This window comes from Prinia subflava, chromosome 2, assembly GCF_021018805.1.
Source record: "Prinia subflava isolate CZ2003 ecotype Zambia chromosome 2, Cam_Psub_1.2, whole genome shotgun sequence".
In the NCBI taxonomy this organism is placed as follows: domain Eukaryota; kingdom Metazoa; phylum Chordata; class Aves; order Passeriformes; family Cisticolidae; genus Prinia; species Prinia subflava.
In genome coordinates, this window is record NC_086248.1 from 82297197 (window position 1) to 82316172 (window position 18976).

Genomic DNA, 18976 nt, shown 5'->3' on the forward strand with positions numbered 1-18976 from the left:
GGCGCGCGGGCCGGCCCGCGCTCTGCTGCCCCGCCGGCCGCGCTTGATTGGCAGGGGCGACGGCAAATCAGAAGACAGCAACGGCGGGTCGGTTCACGCCCCCTTGGCGAAGCGGCGGCCGGGGCGAGAGAGGCTGCGGGAGTGGCGGCGCTGGGAGCCAATGGCCTGCAGGCAAACCGCGCCGCCGGGAGGGAGGGGATGTGGCCGCGGGAGGGAGGCTGGGAGGGGCGAGGGAGCTCGCTGACAGCCGCTTCCGTCAGTCCTGCCCGCGGCTCCGAGGCCGGAAAAAAAAGTGCGGAGAAAGACGGAGTCCGTGCGCCGTCGTCTTGATTGACGAGAGCCGCAGCCAATAATTACCAAAGCAGACGGGGGAGACCCAATCAGAGGAAAGCTTTTGGGCGGGGCCTGCGTGTGAGCGGCGAAGGCGTCTACCAATGGCGGCGAGGAAGGGCCGTGCCGACGGGGCCGGCAGCCAGTGGTCGGCGTGACGGGGCGGGCGGGGTGAGCTTGGCCCCGCCCGGCTCTCCCGAGAGCGGTGACGCGGGCGGGGGGACGGCGGCTCCAACATGTCCGCGCTGCTGGCGGCGCTCCGAGTGCGCGACCGGGCGGCGGCGGCGGCCGGCGGTGGCCAGCGCGGGGCGGCGCGCGCCTGAGCCCGAGCCAGCAGCGCCCGCACCCGCGCCGGGCCCCGCAGCGCCGCCGGGCGCCGGGGGACGCGGGGCACACAGGTAGAGAGGGCGGCCGGGGCAGCGCGGGGGAAGGGGCTGAGCGGGTGAGCCGCGGCTGGGGCCGCGGCGCCGGGCGGGGCAGCGAACACGGCGTGCGGCGGGTGCGCACCCGGGGAGCGAGCGGGCGCCGCGAGGCTCGACCGCCGCCTTCCACCCGCCGCGGGAGAAGGCAGGGCCGGGGCCGCGCTGACACGGCCCAGGCTCCGCACGGCCCTGAGGCTGGGGAGCCGGCAGGCCTGGCCTCGCGTGGGTGGCGGCGGGGAAGGCGGCGGAGGTGTCCGGTGTGTGCCGGGGGCCGGCCGCGCACGTGCATCGGCCGGGCCCTGGGGAGTGCCGGGCCCGTGTTACCGACGGGCCCTGGGCTGGGGGAAGGGGGCGAGCGGCGGGCACGGCCTCGGTGTCGGGGGCAAAAAGCTGCCGTGAGGCCTGGGTGCTTGTGACGAGCTGGGGATGAAATCACAGGCAGATGGGCAGTGCCTGGGAGCCTTTAGGAGAAAGGAGTTGAAGGCAGTTCTTGCTCGTAGTTTGAAGCTTGCAGGCTCCGCGAACCCAATGCATATAGTTTTACTATAATTTACAGTAATGCCTCTCTCGGAAGGAGGGAGTCATTTTCCTGAGCTGAGTTGGAGGCAGCTAGAAAAATCTGTACCTGTCTTATTTTGCTGCGGTAGGTTGAGGGATGTGTTTATACCATGGGGATGCAGGTGCTTGGTGAAACCACATGTGTTTGGGAGTAGTGGTACAGGAAGGCCTGTGAATTTAGGAGTAATAGGTAAACAGGCTTCTGTGTGTTGGGAGAAGTAAGGTGCTAAGTTGGCAGGCATGTAAAGGCTGTGGAGGAGGGAGGCTTTGGGTGGTAGGGAAGCCTGTGTACGAGTTACAGGCACAGTGGTAACAGGTTGCTACAAGGTTCTGAACTTGTTTTGTTTCGTGGCCAGTGTGGTTAGACCTAATGTGCGAGACCTTCGTGTGTAATACGAGCTGGTATGTGGACAGCAAGTCATGCGTGTTCCTACTGCTGTGCTTTGGTTTGTCTGCTGCTCGCACTGGGAGCTGAGAGAGATGCTCGTCTGTCACCAGCTTGGTGAGCTCTCTGTCCGGTGTGTGGGGATGGGCTACAGCAGCAAGCAACGTCGTCTGTGTCCTGGGAACTTGAGAGGAACTGTGAGCTGATGTTTCACCTGTAATGAAATGGAAAGGCTGGATATTTGTTGTTTGGTCCATGGAATACAAATGGGAAAATATGCAGCAGATGCCACGTGTTTGGATCAGGATAGTACTTTTTGGAGAAAAGTCTGTGCATGTGCTGGGGAGCTGTAGAGCTGTAGTTATATATGTTTTTGACAGGTATCAGGCACTCTAAATTTCTATTAGGTCATCAAAGCTGTCGTCTTGTAGGTAAATTTTCAAGGACGATTGTGGACTATGGGAAAGTGAGGGGGTCTTGGGTAGATACTTAGGTATGGTTGAAAATAGGGGGAAGGATGAATTTGTATACAGGATGAAGATTATGTTAGGCTATGTATATGTGTGTGTATCAGGGGAATGGTATTTGTGCAAAAGGGAAACTGGAGTTTTCGTATTGCTGAGTTAGTTAGTCTGTGTATAGAGAGAGGAGGCAGGCGTTTTTGGCTGAGGCTATCAAAAGTTGAAATGGTGTGGGGGAGGGATGATCAGCTGGCTCCAGGGTCCTGTACAGGTTGGAGGCTGTGGAGATTCTTTGCTGCTCGTAGTATGGAGAGAAATATTTTATAGTTATGACACCTAGTGAAAATGAAAAAAAGTGAATAAAGATGATGAGGCAATTTAGTACTGTTATGAATATTACTGGATTAAAGGAGATGGCAGGACAGTCAAGGGGTTTCTGGTAAAGTGCTTCTTGTTTGTTTGTTTATTTTGTTCTGCTTGTTTCACTGGATAAATTGAACATTAACTTTAAGAGGAAACTTCTGCTGAAACTAGCACTTATAATGGTGTTGACAGGTCAGCAGCTAACTAAAAGCCCTTCCACATAGTGTAGACAAGCTCATCTGTGTGTGTGGGTTTAGGGGCTCCAGTACATCCATTATATGTATTTATTACATGCATTTTCTCTCCCTTAACACTTACCTGAGTTTGCATATCCAGAGTATATGAAATCTTCTATACTGGATGTATACTTGTGTTTGAGAGAGGGTTAGTGCATCAGCATTTGAGGGTCAGAGATTTGTGAAGAGATGATCCATGTCGAATGGAAAGCTGCTTGGATCAGTTGGAAATGAGGAGTAATTACCTGTGTGTATCCCATGTTCTGCAGGTTTGGGATAGCATGGTCTATTTATTTGCACAGCCCCTCATCTGTTGTTCTGCAGATATTTAGAGGAGGTTGTTACATAGGGCAGTGATTTAATTAAGGCACACAACATCAGGATGAGGGAAATGTAATTAACATAGCATGGAGAGGGCTGCGTAGAGGGTGCTGAGAACCCATTTTTCTTTTATAGTGGTAGCCATGAGGTGATCAGTGACATAAGGAATGAGAGAAAGAAATGAGTAGTCTTGTAGTTATCCTGGACAATCCAGTTCTCTTCCTGTCTCCTGCATTGCTCTTTTAAACTTTTCCAGTGATAATCACTAATGTGTGCTTCTGACTTAGTAATCTTGTCTCAAGAAATAAAAACCTATTACAATTGAAATTCAAGCCTGTGAAATCTGTGTGTTCAACAGTCGTTTCACGTGCTCGCTGTCAAGAACTACTGCTCTCAGGGGTCCAATGGAGACTAGAGAGTATTTCTGACATGAATGTGTTGCTCACATATTACAAAAGGGAAAGGCACTAAAATCTGCTCTTCATAGTGGATGTAAAAATCTGTGTTTATGAACTATTTGTATTACTCTTTGGAGAAGGGCTTATTTAGACGGCAGCAAGGGATGGGGATGTGCACAGAGCAGTGTTCACTGAGTACTGAATGTCCTCCTTAAATGGGGCAAACTGCAGCACACCTTGCTGAGTGCTGCCATAGTGTTCAGCAGGGCAGCGGTGTGCTTGGTTTGGCACTGTGGTTTCTGTTGTTTGGTCTTTTGGTCTTTTTTTTGGTGTTTTTTTTTTTTTGTTTTTTTTTTTGTTTTTTTTTTTTTTGTTTTGTTTTGTTTTGTTTTTTTTTGTTTTCTTAAAAAAAAAAAAAAAAAACACTAAAAATGAAAATTGATCATTTGGTTGTGCCTTGCATCATCAGTCCTGTAGGAATGCTTAAATCTGCCATACAGGTCTACTGCTGTAGCTTAGGAAGTGCGAAATGGCAGTTCTTTTCCAGTCAGCACTGGAAGATAATTAGCTAACCATTGGTTTTTACAAGCATGGTCTCTTCCAAGTGAATGGGAAAGACTTGGTGAAAGAATCCAAGCTCCAGACTCCCATGTTTGGATTGTGGAGAGTAATTACTGTAAAAGGCCATGCATATCTTTGTGTCCATAGTTGTTGGTTTGTTTGGTTTTTTCCCCTAGTATTGATTTTTTCTGCCCACTACCTTAATCAAATATGCTCTATTTTGTTTGGGGTTTGTTTTTTCAGTTCTTGTCATTTGTCCACTGATCTCTCTGAATTCAGTGCTGCACTTCCCTCCCCTGTGAAAAAGAAGCATTCTTCAGATCTTGGGCCTTTTAGCTACTGAAGTGATTTAATCTGAATATTGTTCTTATTAGTAAATTGGAGGAGAGCAGTGGTGATTTCTTTGGAAAACTGTTGAAATCAAAATTTTGCTGTCTTGGTTCCTTCCCTATGTGTTACTTTTAAAATTCTGTTCTTCAGTTTATGCTTGATGGTCTTCATTATTTAGCTTACAGCTGTACAGGATGTGAATTGTGACTTCATTCTCACTGCCTGGTAGCAGGCAGTGAGATAAATGTTTTATGCATCTTAGAGGAGTCCAGTTGAGCCCCAACCTCCAGCATATCAGATATACAAAAAATGTTCAGGGAATTTAATGTCAAAAACTGGACTAGTGATTACAGCTTCTTAAATTAAAAAAAAAAAAAAAAAAAAAAAAAAAAAAAAAAAAAAAAAAAAAAAAAAAAAAAAAAAAAAGCCACCCAAATAGAATGATGACCTCTGACTAGAGAAGCTCAGAAAGGAGAAATTGAGAGATGTTCCCTGATGTAAGAACAAGGATGCAGAGTTTCCAGAAAGATTATCAGTACTGCTTTTACTTAACAGACAACTTTGCAAACTCCTTAGCTGTTTGGATGATGTCTTTCAGCCTTAGACAGATGTCTACTATGGGAAACTTTGTTCAAACTGCTTATAATTTGCCTAAATCTTGTACAAATTTATATTTGTATCATATGATAAAGTCAGATAAATTTTTGGAAGAATTTGTGTGTCACTCCAGAAGAAAACTGGGCTGAAAATCTTCATGAGATGGTAAGAAATTACTGAGCTGGGGTAGCTCATCTCTAGTTTCTTGAGATGAGCAGTTCAGCTCATCTCAGTTTCTTGAGACATTATTGGCATGTTGAAACATAAGGGTTGCCAGTGAATGTAGGTTAAATTAGTCTTCTGTGTCTTGGAAAACCCTGTGTTGGGAGGTAAAGCACAAAGATGTTTTAATGTAGAGAATGATGACAGAAGGCAAAACTCAGTGTCTCAGCAGACAGCAGCCTTTATTATAATTTTGAAGGAAATTACTCAGGCCCAGATATTTTTGTTGTGCTGTGAAAAATGTTATCCACTATTCTTTTTTTCCCTGTGCACCATTAGTTTCTTATTAACATTACTTCAGTGTGTCATTTTGTGATGTCACTACATGACTATCTCCTGGCGTAGGTTCTCCTCATCTTTGATGGGAAATAACTTTATTCATGGAGTTTTCTGTCAAATAAATAGTACAACTAGGTGCTTAAGTCTGTTTTGGCAAGACTTAACATAAAACAGATCAGAAAAACATTGCATAAGGATATTTCAGACTGGGCTGCTGGAGAGTTTAAGGTGGCTCTTTAGTGACTATGGTAATGACATGTCAATAACCACAAACTTGCAGCTGAATCACAAAGGAAAGTGGCATTCCTTCTTTGCCATTTTCATGGGATTAGTGTGTTAACAGAAAATGTCATCTTCAATAATCCTGCTTTTGTGTCTGCACCCCAGTACAGGAACTTGACCTTTACTCAATGTAGAGCAAACATGGCTCTGCATTGTTAGCATATGAATTAATAGTTTTTATCAAGGAGTTAATGAAGTGAGATGATACGGATTTGTTGAGCAGAGGAGGGAGCAAGTTATTGTAGGTTTTTCATGCAGTACTGCTTTGGTCTGTTCTCACCAGCTTGTTGGTCCTGGTATAAAGGCAGCTATATCTTTGAAACTCATGATCTTCTATTTAAAATTTTATAGAAAAAGAAAAATTGGTAACAGGAGAGAACATCTCAGTGGTGGAACTACTTGTAAAGAACTGATGTTTTGATTCAAGTGAAACAATGAATATTATGTTGGTCAGCTTATTCAAAAAGAAAAAGAAACTGTTCTGGGTGGCTTTGTTGGTTAAGCTGATGTGCAAATCATGAAAAGCAGTATTGCGTACATGCTGCTCTTCGTTTCCTATCACTGCCTCTAGTGCAGCCTTTGATTGAGTTGTGTTTTCAATGTTATTTGAAAAGCTTTATAGAACAGTAATTGTAGGTGATGCATGAAGTATGTAGATCTTGGGTGGGTTATTTTTTTCTTTATTCTGAAAGCTTTTCTACAGTATCCCACTAGTTTTTGAAACTCCTAACTTGTAAAGGGATGGAAACTGAAGTGGATGAGTGGTGATACACTACTGCTATCATTATTCCAGAAAAAGGAGCACCCTGTGCAGGTCTCCTTTCTAGGGCTTTTGAGGTGCATGTTGGCAGCTTAAGTCTGTGGGTTTACTTCCTTCTGCTTGAGGCTCTCATAAATGAATGGACAATATCTGCCACTTGATTATGTTTACATTAGCCAGCACTATGTTGCACTTGAAGAATGTTGTAGAGTGAAGCTGTAAGTTAGGTAGAGTCAGTGTCCCCAGTGTGTGTAGTTACTGAGGTGTATTTTAGACTAATTGTAGTCTGGATCTGCGGGCTGAGCATGTTCCATGCTTTCCCAGAGTTTTGATGTAGGTTAATCTTGGAGATGTTCAGATCATGTATTCAGAAACTTCTATAAGATGTGAACTAAAATACAGGAAGTGGGTGACAGATTTACGTCAAAGCGTGTTCCTAACTCAGGCTGAGGTGACAATACAGCTGTACCCACCGGGTCTCCAAAAGGCGCCTTAGAGCACTGCAGAGGGTGCTGAGCCATGCAGAGCATGGGCTTCTACCCCCTGCTGCTTCCTGAGTGTTGCCAGGCCTGCAGAAATTGTCCTGCTGCTCTCTGCCCAAGGATTGCTTGTGTATATTGACTGGTAACTGAATATCTGTTCCTAAATTATTGTCACTAGTTTTGAATTTTTGTGTGAAAAGAACTGGTGGTAAAACTGCAATAAGTTCTGGAGAGTAGGTCTTTTCATGGTTTTACTTCAGTTAATCAAGAATGAAACTAGCTGTGTGAGCAGCAAGTTATGAAGCCTGACTTCCTGTGGCTTTGTGTCTTGTGGTTGGATTTTTCTGGGTGTAGGGTGTTGTGAGTTCTGTAAGTGTTCTCATGTGTTTGGGGCACTGGCTGTCCTGTATGGCATGATTGTTTTGCTAATACAGCTGAGCTTCTGCTGCACTTGTCCTCGGGGGGCAGAGTTTGGATGTCTCTCCTTGATGTGACTGTTTTTCCACAAAACTCATAGGACCTGATTATTTGTGAAATATTTACCCTTGTGTAAACTTTTGAGTTGTGTTTCAGTGAAACTGTGGGACACAGATAACACGCACTGTAGCTGTGCTTGCTGGGGTTTTATTTTCCACTAATGTTATTTCTTGTGTTACTGTTGGTTGTCTGTTTTTTAAGAGATAATTACCACTGTTAAAAGTTTCTTCCAAAAAAGTTAAAAGCATACTACCCTAAACATTTTGGGGAACATATCTAGAAATAGGAAATTATGTTCTTCATGGCAGCTTCTTAAGGGATGCTGAAAATCTGTTCTTTGTAAGATGGATAAGATTCTTCAGACAATTCAATGTGCTTGTTAAGCCACATCCAAATAAATATTGACAGATGTAAAGTTGCCTTTATATATTGCAGCTGTATATGTGATACCACATATAGGATTTTGGACCATGATTCTAGGAGAGAAGTGAATGAGGGTTTTCACATTGCATAAGTCTCTGGAGTACAGCTAGACTGGATTTAGAGGGTGCTGGATTAGCAATTGGAGGGGGCAGGGACGTGTGTTTGTGACTGCCCTTGTGACCTTGAAAAACTGCTGAAACTGTCATGTGCTTTGAAACTTTTCAGATGAGAAGTACTGTACTGAAACTGTGTGGTACTGTGGGCTGTTTTGAGAGTTCTGTCTTCAGTGTGTACAGCTGTAGAAATTGTTCCTTTTGCTTCTGTTTGAAGTGGGTCTATACCCAAAGCACCACCTTCAGAGAGCTGTAAAAGTAGGAAAGGTGAATATAGCACAGATGTTACTCAGGGTTTTTTCTGTGTCCTTTCTTCTCCTGCTCTCCTTACCTAGTATAGTAATAAAATATGTCTGTACTATTTGTTCTGGTTCCCGACAGGAAAATCGTATCCTGGTCAAAAGGTACTCTGCATACCGGCTTGTGCACAAGACTTCTCTTCAGATATAGTACTAGTTGCAGGCACTGGCTTCTGGTGTCTAAGAGGCTTGGTTCTCTGTGGAACATTTGATAAAAATTGTGTATAGCTGGCTTTTCACTAAAAGGGTACCTTTTTTTGAGTGTTCATGTTCAAAGGAAATATGAAGTTCTTTTTTTATTTCAGCTGTTGTAAAACTTGACTGCAGACCTAGCAGAGGCAGTCCACTGACTCCCCCAGGTAGTGTTCAGTCCCTCATTTTGGAAAGTAAAGCTGCTTCATGTAGCTCAAGAGACCCCAGTGCAGGTACAGGCTGTGAAGGCTCACAAGTGCCTCACTTTGGGTGTCGTCAGTAAGAACTGAAGTGTTGCTTCTAAGGAGGTTATTAACAATGTCTAATTACAGGTGGGATTTACACTCAGTGAGTGTTACTCAGTAATTGTGGGACTACTGCCTATGCATGTATCAAATGGACTCCTCAGATGGGGTGTTTGTCCATTTGCTAGCTTGTCATGTTTTCTGTTCCTATGTCCTTTTCTAGGAGACATATTACAGCAAGAGCTTTTTTGTTTCACTTTTCCTTTTCTCTGAGAGAATGTCTTTCCTGCTCTTTTCTTTGCTGATTGCTTATGCTGGTGGATGAATTTATTGGACTCATCCAAAGTCTAGGTTGTGTCTGATTATGTTACTCTAAGGAGTAGTTATCTAAACAAGTAGAAGGTTGTACACAAGACTTCAAATAATAGAGGTTTTTTACATAAACAAGATGAAAACAATGTTGTGAAAACAATAGCTGGAGCTGGGAGGAAGAGGGGAGTGTGAAACCTGTTCTGTAAATCCTCCCTAAGTGCACTGCAATTCAAACTGCTGTGCAAAAGATAACCTCCAGTTCATAAGCATTCAGTAATTTAAAAAAATGCATTAATAATAGGAATTGTCTGCTTTGTGTGAGGTTTTCTAACTAGCCCTCTTTTAGATTCTGAGCATCTCTCATGATGTAAAGAAACTGGAAACAGTTCAATGTGTCTGTCTCTTACAAGTAATTTGTGGGATCAGGGAAAAGACAAGCATACCATTTTGTGGATGATTACATTGGAAAGAGATGTTTCACAGTGTTTGCTGGAGTCAAGTAGCTGTGCAGTCTCCTCTGCATGCAGACCTTAAGAGCTCATCTGTTTTTCCATAAGTGGTAGAAGTGATAGTTTAACATTTTCCTGTGTTTTCAAATTAAAACAATTATTCGGCTTGTGTGTGATGTGGAAGGAAAGGATAGTTAGGATTCTGCTATAGTGCCAGTGGTGTTTTGTATCTTACTTTTATACCATAGTAAACAATAAACTTATTTTACTTTTGTTTGGCCTTTGGTTAGTCATATACTGAACCATGTCTGTACCATTATGTCTTCTTTCAGTATTTGAGTGTGAAAATGATGGAGGTTAAGAGCCGCTGAAGCTCGATAGCTAGTTTGTAACATTAAATCAAATTGGATGATATTTCAGGTTCTTAACTAGAACATACCAAACACAAGTAATTCTAGGCCAGAGAACTTCTTGAAAATATTTCATGAACTCAAGTATAGTAGCTGTGTTTAAACAAAACAGCTTGTTTTGTGATTTTTGACTATTGTCACAGTATTGTTTTAATTTAAAGAAAAAAAAGGAATGCTGTCGGCTTAGCCTATCTGACTTTTGGAGCGAAGGGGTTAAAGTTACAAACAGTTGAAACAATTTCTCATGATTTTGGTGTTGTACATCTGGAATCACAGGGGAAGAGATACAATTCCAGTATAGTTCAGGATTCTTGAAATTAGCTTGTGTGCTGCTGTTGCCAATGGCAGGAAAGAGAGTTTAACATGATTAGAAAAATGTCACTATGGAAGGTACTCTGCAATTGTACTTTATTAATTCATATTTGGAAAAAAATTCCTTCAAAAATACCATATATTCACACATGTATTTACAACCACACTAATTCAATCTGAAGTTTCCTGAATCTGTAGAGAGGGAATGTAGGGCTCAGTTACTACTGGAGGTAATCTTTTTTCACTGTTCTGTTTTGTTCAGGCTTAGCAGATTCAGATGTGTTTTGTATAAATAAAAATTTGGGGCTAGCAATGTCGTAACTGAAGTAACTAATTTTTTGGAAAGGTATTTTAAGGTTTGTCCAGGCTTGAAACCTGATTGTTGTCAAGTTTCACAAAGAACAGGAAGCTAATGTGGAAAACCTGTTAATAGGTCTCTCCCTATTGTCCCTTCCTCCAAAGGTCTTGTTTGTTTGTGTATTGAAGCACTGATCAAAACAAGCTCTTGCATACAAAGCACATGTGACAGCTTAGATCTGTCATGAGTTGTCAGATTTGTGTTAAAAGCCTTTATCTAAAGTCAAGGAATGGTCCTAGAGCACTGCATTGGAAACTCCATCATCTTTTTCTGCTACTTACCTTCTTTTTGGTAGTCAGTATCACAAGCTACTGCTAGTACATTAAGTGATGAACCAACCAGTCTCCTATCTGTGAGCAACCTTTCCTGCACAATCAATTTTGTTCCAATTTCAGAAGTTGTTTTTTTTCCAGTCAGTGTTTATCCTCTTCTTTCCCTGAGTCAAAGTCTGATGCTGTTACTGCAAGAGAGAAACTGAAACAAGTCAGGAGAGAACATGAAAAGTAGTGTTCTTAGTAAAGAAGAAAACTACAATGCTTTCTAAAGAATTTATTGCATAAATTCACTGATAACTTCAGCTAATCCAGAGAATACTTGAGTAGGCAGAGCCCAGTATTCGTCGAGGAGTATTCCTTCTTGCCCTCATCATTGGGATCTGCTTTTTGTTCATTTGTCTGTACATCATTTTAAAGATTTTTATTAGCACATGCACTGCACTGCCTCTTATTACCAGATTCTGCTGCCTGCCACTACCTCTGCTTGCCTTTCAGGGGAATCCTGACTCTTCTTGATACTGGCATGAGTAAAACCCAACAAGTAAAAATTGGCCACTGACATTGATGGGTGAGATGGGGAAGAGCTTCTTGCTATTAGTCTTCTTTCTCTGTCCTTATTTTTGTTTATGCTTAGTTTCTTTGGGCTCATTTTCTCCTGCTGAGTCTACTCTTGAGATGGACTGAGGGGGGAATGACAAGAGATTTAGTGTGTAGTGATTTTTCCTGAACTGTGCAAGTTTTGGGGATTCTTCACCCTGGATTGTGTAGAAAGTCCTGCAGATAGTGGAAAACTTAGTGCTTTATGGATTTAAAGTGTCATGGAATTTGTAAACTTGCATCACTGTTGCTGAAGAGGCAAAGATTCTTTTAAGGTCTTTGGATGGCTGAAAAGATGTACTTTGAACTGCTCTGTTCAGAGAAGGAAAGTAAGAGTGAGCTGATGTGACCTCAGATTAATTTTTACATTAAGAGGGGGAAAAAGCAATAACGCTTACTAGGTTTGACTGCTGAAGGGTAGTGCCTTCAAAATTCTATAGACAGGAGAATTCCTGTCGCTAGCATGTTATTTAGTTGAAACTTAGCTTCTTCTGGGTTGGTTTCTAGTTATTAAATCTTAGGCTACCTTGGTGAGAGTGCTGGGCACTAGATATATCAGCTCCTTTGTCAGCCAGGCACCACTGTTATGTTTTTGTAGCTGTTTCAAAACAATGGGTATAGCATCTTCTTGGAAGCTGAGTCACTTACTGTACATAATGCAGCTTTGGTTTTGTCTCTCATTATGGGGAGTTTGTTCACTCTACCCAAAGAGATTTTTGCTGCATGCTGCCCAGTTGGTGAGTATCTGGTATTCCTCTCCTTAAAGGTCCTTAGAATAGGTTGGTTTTCACCACTTTTCAGTGTTGATACAGTACAGAAAAGAGTTTTTGCTAGGCCTCTGCACACACTCGGGCATTTGCTTCTGGAACCCAGTCATAATCCTGACTTTCATTAAGGAAGAGGTTCTTGTATGGTTACCTAAGTATGTTAGTGCTGTTGTATTTCTGCAGTTTTCTGCCTCTGACCGTGTGCAGGATCCTCTTCCTGCTCATGTTGACACTGGGCTGTGTCTCATCTTGTGGTAAGAGTTGGGTAATGTGCATATGTCGGGTACATATTGCTGAGATCAATTTTCATTTAGTTTAGCTTCTTGAATCAGCCTGCTGCAATGAGGATGTGAGAGCAGCTACTGATGCCCGAGCTGAAGCAGAAACTGCCCATGAGAGGAGATGGGCTTACAGCAGTGACGAGTTCAGCTTAGCCTCACTTTTACTGTAAGACAGCGTGCTGAGGTGTTTCAGATGAGGTTCTGGTGCAGGTACTAGCGTGGGTTCTTGGCACTGGTGCTTGGGATAACCTATCTTGTGAATGAAAGTTCTGTGTTCGCTTGGAATGCTCCTGCTGCTGAAGGCTGTAGAGAAGTCACATAACTGGGACAGTGTTAGCAGTGTTACCAGTCATGTTGCAGTCCTAAAGTAAAAGAACGTAGAATCAAATGTTGACATTAAAACATCTATTATAACTAAATTAAAAAGGTCCATCCTCTCTTTTGGATTTTCCCTAGATGCATAGCCTGCTACAGATGTTTATATGACTCCCTTCATAGTAGTCATTCCAGTTTAATTAAATACCAGCATTTGCTGACAAGAATATCTGTAGGTACATGAGAATGCAACAGAAACCAAAACTTTGCATAACAAAGGTCATGGTAAGGAATTTGTCAGAAAGTTTCTGAGCAAGTCAGGCTGTTTTTCTGTGCTTTTTGTCACATCTGCAAATTTCCTTAGGGGTAGGAGGACTGCCTCAGCTCATCCACTGTGGTGTTTGTCACTGCTTAATGTGCAGTTAGAGTATCTTACCCACTGCCTGTTTCAAGCCTAGGTTTTGATGAACTGCAGAGGGACTGAACTATTTTGGGTGAAACATGAGTATATGGCATCACTAGTAAAGAATAGAGTTTGCAGTTGTTTGTCAGGCACTGGCTGATTCTGTGTCCAGGAGTTCCCGTATTTGTTCTGTTTGGGAGGTCTCTTGCAATAAGGCTGAGGAGAAATTCAAGCGATCTGAAAAGATGGAAGCAATCTGAATTCTAGAAATTCTTTATAATATTCATAATGAAACGTGTTTGAGTTTTCTTGGTCTTTTGCTGTTCTTTTGCATTTCTTTCTCTTCCTCAGCCATCCGTTTCTGTAATAAATTTTAGATACTGTTACAAAGACCAAGTTTTCCCTTTTATAACCTCTGCTGTTTACTGTCTTGTCTTTCAAGACACCGTGAAAACTAGCCAGAAACAGAATTGTTTGATGTCTGTGTTTCACATGTCAAGACCTGCTTTTTTTTAATGCCTTTTTTTTTTTTTTTTTTTTTTTTTTATGTGCAGAGTTCTTGTATTTAGGCTTCAGAACATTTGAATTCTGCAAATTGTTGAAGCATAGAGATGGTTTCTGTTTACTGTTTCAGGCATCCTTACTATGTTATATAATAAAGAAAGCTTTCCGTGTTATTTAATAAAAATGTTAAATACTGCTTTATTTGGGTAGCACTAACAGTAATAGTTTATATAAATCTGTGGAAAAGCGTTTTTGAAAAAGGTATTTTCAGTCTGCCGGGCTTTACTGGGGTCAGTCATGCTTGACTGACCTGATGGCCTTCTGTCAAATGACTTGGTCTTCAGCTGAGGATAGAGCAGTGATTTTTAATTTTGACCTTAGCAAGGTGTTCTGGTATCCCTCAGCATACTCCTATTTGCAGTCAAAATGGGAGGATGACTAGACAAATGAGAACTGGTTGAGGAGTCATTTTAAAGGTTGGCTGGTCAGTGGTTGATACTCTTGTCTGGACAGCAGTTACAACTAGAGTTCCTCAAGGAACTCTTACTGTCTACTAAATAAAATAGTTGTAACATAATCATTTACTCTTATTGACTGTTTTTGGTATTAAGCAGTGGTTACTTAGAATCTGCCTATTGAGTAGGCTTGGAATAAATAAGGTGTGTTCACTGAATAAACATTTAATCTAAGAAAGGAAAAATACTCATTTTCAGTGTCAAAAATGAAGTTTTAGAACATTATACTCATCAATATGTTTTATCTCTCACGTACCTTTGGTATTCTGAACCTTGAGGTAAAACAAAGTGATTTGTAGAGCATTTGAGGTTGCTGGGCAGAGAGAGGTAGGCAGTGTGCTGGGTAGTGAAACTAAATCTCAGCTTTTCTGAGATTAGATTCTTCTCACAAGTCTAGACAAAGAGGAAAGTGAACTGTCATCTTAAATTCTACACGTAGACAGTCTCCAGAAATGACAACGCCTGAGGCAGATTGTTGCTGCAGAAGCAGTATTCTGGTCTGTGAAGTTATGGTGGGTTTAACTGTGCTAGCCCTTCTCATGGGTTTGGGGCAAATGCAACTTTGTTTCTTGTAACCAAGAGAGTTTTAAGTGTGTTTCTGCTTGTGATTTCTTTGTCATAGTTTCTGTGCTTTAAAATAACTTTGAATCTCACCTTCTAGTCTTCCTTTTCCTTTGCATCCAGGATGTGGATATATTACTGTAAACAATTGCATTAGTATGCCAGACTTCTCCATTATCTCTGCACTTAAATGTGCATACGTACACATGATTGTATGCAGATTCTCCCTGTCATATGGTTTATGTATTCCTGGTTTGGAAATGGATTTGCTTACATGACATCTGTAAAGGTGGTTCGTATTGAGAGTGGGAGTTTTTTTGGCACATAGTGGCCATCGACTTGTTGCTATCTTAGCTCACTCCATACTTTCATCTTTAGCAAGTGAAAAGCGGTCACTTGGTGTTTGGGGGCATTGCCACAGACAAATAGGAACTTGTTGTCTAGCTTGGCCTGTTCCAATGGGTCACAGAGTTTATTAGTTTGTTTAACTGTTACTATTAAGCATTTGAGTTACAGATTTTATTGAATGTTGTGTTGAACTAGGACAGAAGTTGGTCAATTCCTCCATCTTAGTACTTTTAGACTCGCCGGCTCTTCTGCTTTATTCACCCCAATATACAAGGAAGAGTCTCTAAAGTAAATCTTAATCAGAAAAAAAAAAAAACAACTGGAAGAAATTATATTTTTGTACTGCATTCAAGGTAAGACTTTCAAAATTGTCCATGATCAGATGACACAAAGCATGAGTACTGAGACTTGGCAAAATGGTACTGTTTCTGAGTTCTTGGCTTGCATATTATACTATTTCTGCAGAATGTTATCATTCTTTATTAACTATTAAATACTTCTGCATATTTCTGTTGAAATGCACTAATGATCAGAGGTATATAAGCTAGCTGTGGCTGTGTCCCTTAATTAAAATAGTCAAGTAGGTTGCTACTTGCAGCTAATGTTTATTCCAGAGCTCTCTTTTAAGTAGTGTAGGTGTTGCTACTGATAAAACTGATATCTAAGTTGCATGATATGGAATGTCTTACTAAATTGGCAGTGTCTTAGTAACTCTTTTTTGTTTACTGTTCGATCCTGTGCTGAGCTTAGTGTAATTCTGTCTGAATGCAGACAGAGAACACACTTTTGAGTAATGCTTTGGTCACTTTAAAAATATCAGGAAATGGGCTTCAGAGGGCAGGTTTACTGCATTTTGGAGGAAATGGTCGAAATGTTTCTTTTGCCATAGCTTCAAGCACCTGCACAGTTGTCACCTTTCTGTGAGTTTGAGCACAGTCAAGTAGTAGGAGCCATAAGCATTGTTCAGCAGTGATGCCATTCAGCTTACATGCACAGTTTATAAATGTTGGTTGTGTCATTCCCACATCACTCCCAGGGAAAAGTGGAGTATATATACAAACATCTGTGTGTGTGTGTGTATATGTATATGTGGCCGTGAAGCTCATTTGAGGGCTGGAGCACCTCTCCTGTGTAAAAGCTGATAGATTTGAGGTTGTTCAGGCTGGGGAAGAGAAGGCTCTGGGAAAATCTTAGAGCAGCCTTCCAGTACCTAAAGGTTGCCTACAAGAAAACTGGAGTGGGACTTCTGACAAGGATGTGCTTTAATGGGACAAGGGATAATGGCTTTAAAATGCAAGAGGGTGCGTTTAGATTGAATAATAGGAAGAAATTCTTACTGTGAGGGTAGTGAGGCACTGGAATCAGAAATTGTTCATGTCCTGTCCTTTGCAGTGTCCAAGGCCAGGTTGGATGGAGCCTTGAGCAGCCTGGTCCAGTAAGAGGTGTCCCTGCTTGTGGCAGGTGGGTTGGAACCAGGTGATCTTTAAAGTTGTTTCTAACCCAAGCCACTCGTTGAGGATTGGAGTACATAGCTATCCCTTTAACAGAGCAGGTGTTTGCACAGAAGAGAGAATACAAGGCCATGGTCTCCACTCATAGAAGTGATGTTTGAGACACTCAGAAGGATGTGGAAGATGTTTTGGGGACTAATGTGTAAAGAGCACTTAAATATAGGCAGCTGATTGCCTAATGCCAGCTCTTCAGATTTGGGGGTGTGGAAGCCTGCTGTAACTGGCACTCATTGCGCTGTGTTCAGCATCTGTTTGAAAGCTGAGATCAGCAGTCTTCTATTCACGTACCTATTTCTCATTTTTTGTGACTGGGGGTCTGTTTTTTATGTAGTAGGTTTTACTGAATTATTTGTGTAATCCCCAAGCTAATAGTCTGCTTTTCTTTTAAACTGCTAAATTCGTCTGATTCTTTCAGTTGTCATTCTGCAAATGCCGAAATACTTAAGAGTATTCCTTTGTGTGCCATGATTATTTTATGGATTCCTAGTTTGATCCAGATGATTTGTTACACTATATAGAATACATGTATGGAATATACATGTGTAGAATACATGCAGGTCAAACTTTATGGTACTAAAGTGGTAAGGCTGATATGTGAGCTTTGGAATATAGAAATCATTTTAAAATGTCTTGGCAAGTTGTCTTAAATGGGATGACAGAATAGGGTGTTTGCCCCCTTGCTACAATTAATGTGTTTCTTTAATGTGTCTTTGTACTGAGATGTTTCTGTCACTGTTCAATCTAGCAAGGGCATGTCTTGCAGCCAGCAGTGTACAGGAGCAGTAGTAACCTTTGGTGGAGCTGGAGATGGTGTCTTAATCTGTATTATCCAAATTTCCCTGCAGCTGATGTCTGAAGTGATGAGTAGCATAAAGTGAATGTTGAATTATTAACATGCTAACTTTCCTGGAATCCTTTCGGCTGTCCTGTCTATCATTATGTCATTGACTCCCTGTCATGCCCTTAAGCACCTTCTCCGATGTTGATTACTTGAAAATCGGCATGATCTACTTGTATGTTAGTTTTAACATTCTTAATGACAGAATTGCTGTTTCAGTTTTTGCAGGTGTAGTTCAACATGTGTTGTGATACTGGTATAGTGCAAAATTAAAACAGTTTGTACTCAATAGAGATATCTGAAACTTCAGCATTGAACTATATATTGCAGATTGAAAGTTTAGACTACTGATTAAAAGTCAGTCTGAGTGACTTATTGTGGAACTGAAGTTGCAATATGAATTGGACCAAAATTTGAGTTTTTAAGTTTACAAGTTGCCAAGTGGCTGCTTCTTGCCAAATACTCTTGTGTAGATGACAAGTGAAACAGTTCAGATAGCCTCAATGCAGATAGCTGAAAAAGATTCCATTTGTCCAGGCAAGGATACTGGAGTCTGCTGCCAGAAAAAAAGCTCATGGAAGTTTGCTTCACTCTGCAGTTCCTAGAGACACTAATTTTTTAAACTAGACTTCTTAAAAAGTTTCTCTAGCCTAATGGAGAAGTAGAGCATCCTGTAAAGAGCAGTGGGGAGAATAGTGTGTTTTCTGAAGTAGTCTGGACAAGTCATCTGTGATCTGAAACATGACTTTCCATACCATACTTGATTGATATGAATATCATGAGACTACAGGTATATTGGTTCTGTTACAGTATGGGAGTGCATAATTATATATCATGTAGGATCAGCTGCTTCTCTTCAGCATTGCCTATAACTGCCTTAAAATGCCTTGGGCTATGCCTTACCTGAAATGAATCAAATCAGGCTGCTTTAACAAGGTGATAAATCTGTGTTATCAAGAAGGAAATGGCATTCTAAACAAATGGACACTCTTAAAAATTTTTAATTGCCCTTACATTTCTACATGTTGATTCTGTTAATAGTGATACAGGGGTGTTACTGAACTGACTTTGCTAGTAACTAGAAGAAGCATCTCAACATGGAAGAGACAAAGGGAGAAAATGTTCTAAAACTGTAATTGAGATATAATAATAACTATGTATTTTAACAATTCCTATTTGGAGACTTTAGTTCCTGTATTACTTAAATTAGTTCTTTTGAAAGACTGTGTATGTAGGCAGTGAGTTGACATAACAGATGCCTGAATTCTCTCTTTGCAAGCTTTTAATAGCATTTTAATGTTTACATGCTTTGCAGTAAACATTAAAATGCCTATAGGATCTTAACTGTTAATATTTGGCAGCTCGTAGTACTGGTTTTCTTATGTTACCAATTTAAACGTGCTGGTGATTTTATTGTGGCGTTGAATGACCTTTTTTGCATTTAATTTAACTCCTGATGTATATAAATTTAGCAAGTGTTAACA

General features: G+C 41.4%; 1 protein-coding gene across 3 annotated transcripts in view; it reads left to right on the forward strand.

Moving 5' to 3' along the window:
- The first annotated feature begins 537 nt into the window (after positions 1-537).
- The window catches only part of PPM1B (protein phosphatase, Mg2+/Mn2+ dependent 1B), a 60689-nt gene continuing 42250 nt past the window's right edge, over positions 538-18976 (forward strand). The window contains exon 1 of one of the 3 annotated variants that reach the window (XM_063390799.1): positions 538-728. The gene's annotated coding sequence lies outside the window, so the exon portion shown is untranslated. The remainder of the gene's footprint in view (positions 729-18976) is intronic. The other 2 variants (XM_063390798.1, XM_063390800.1) reach the window with 2 other exon arrangements.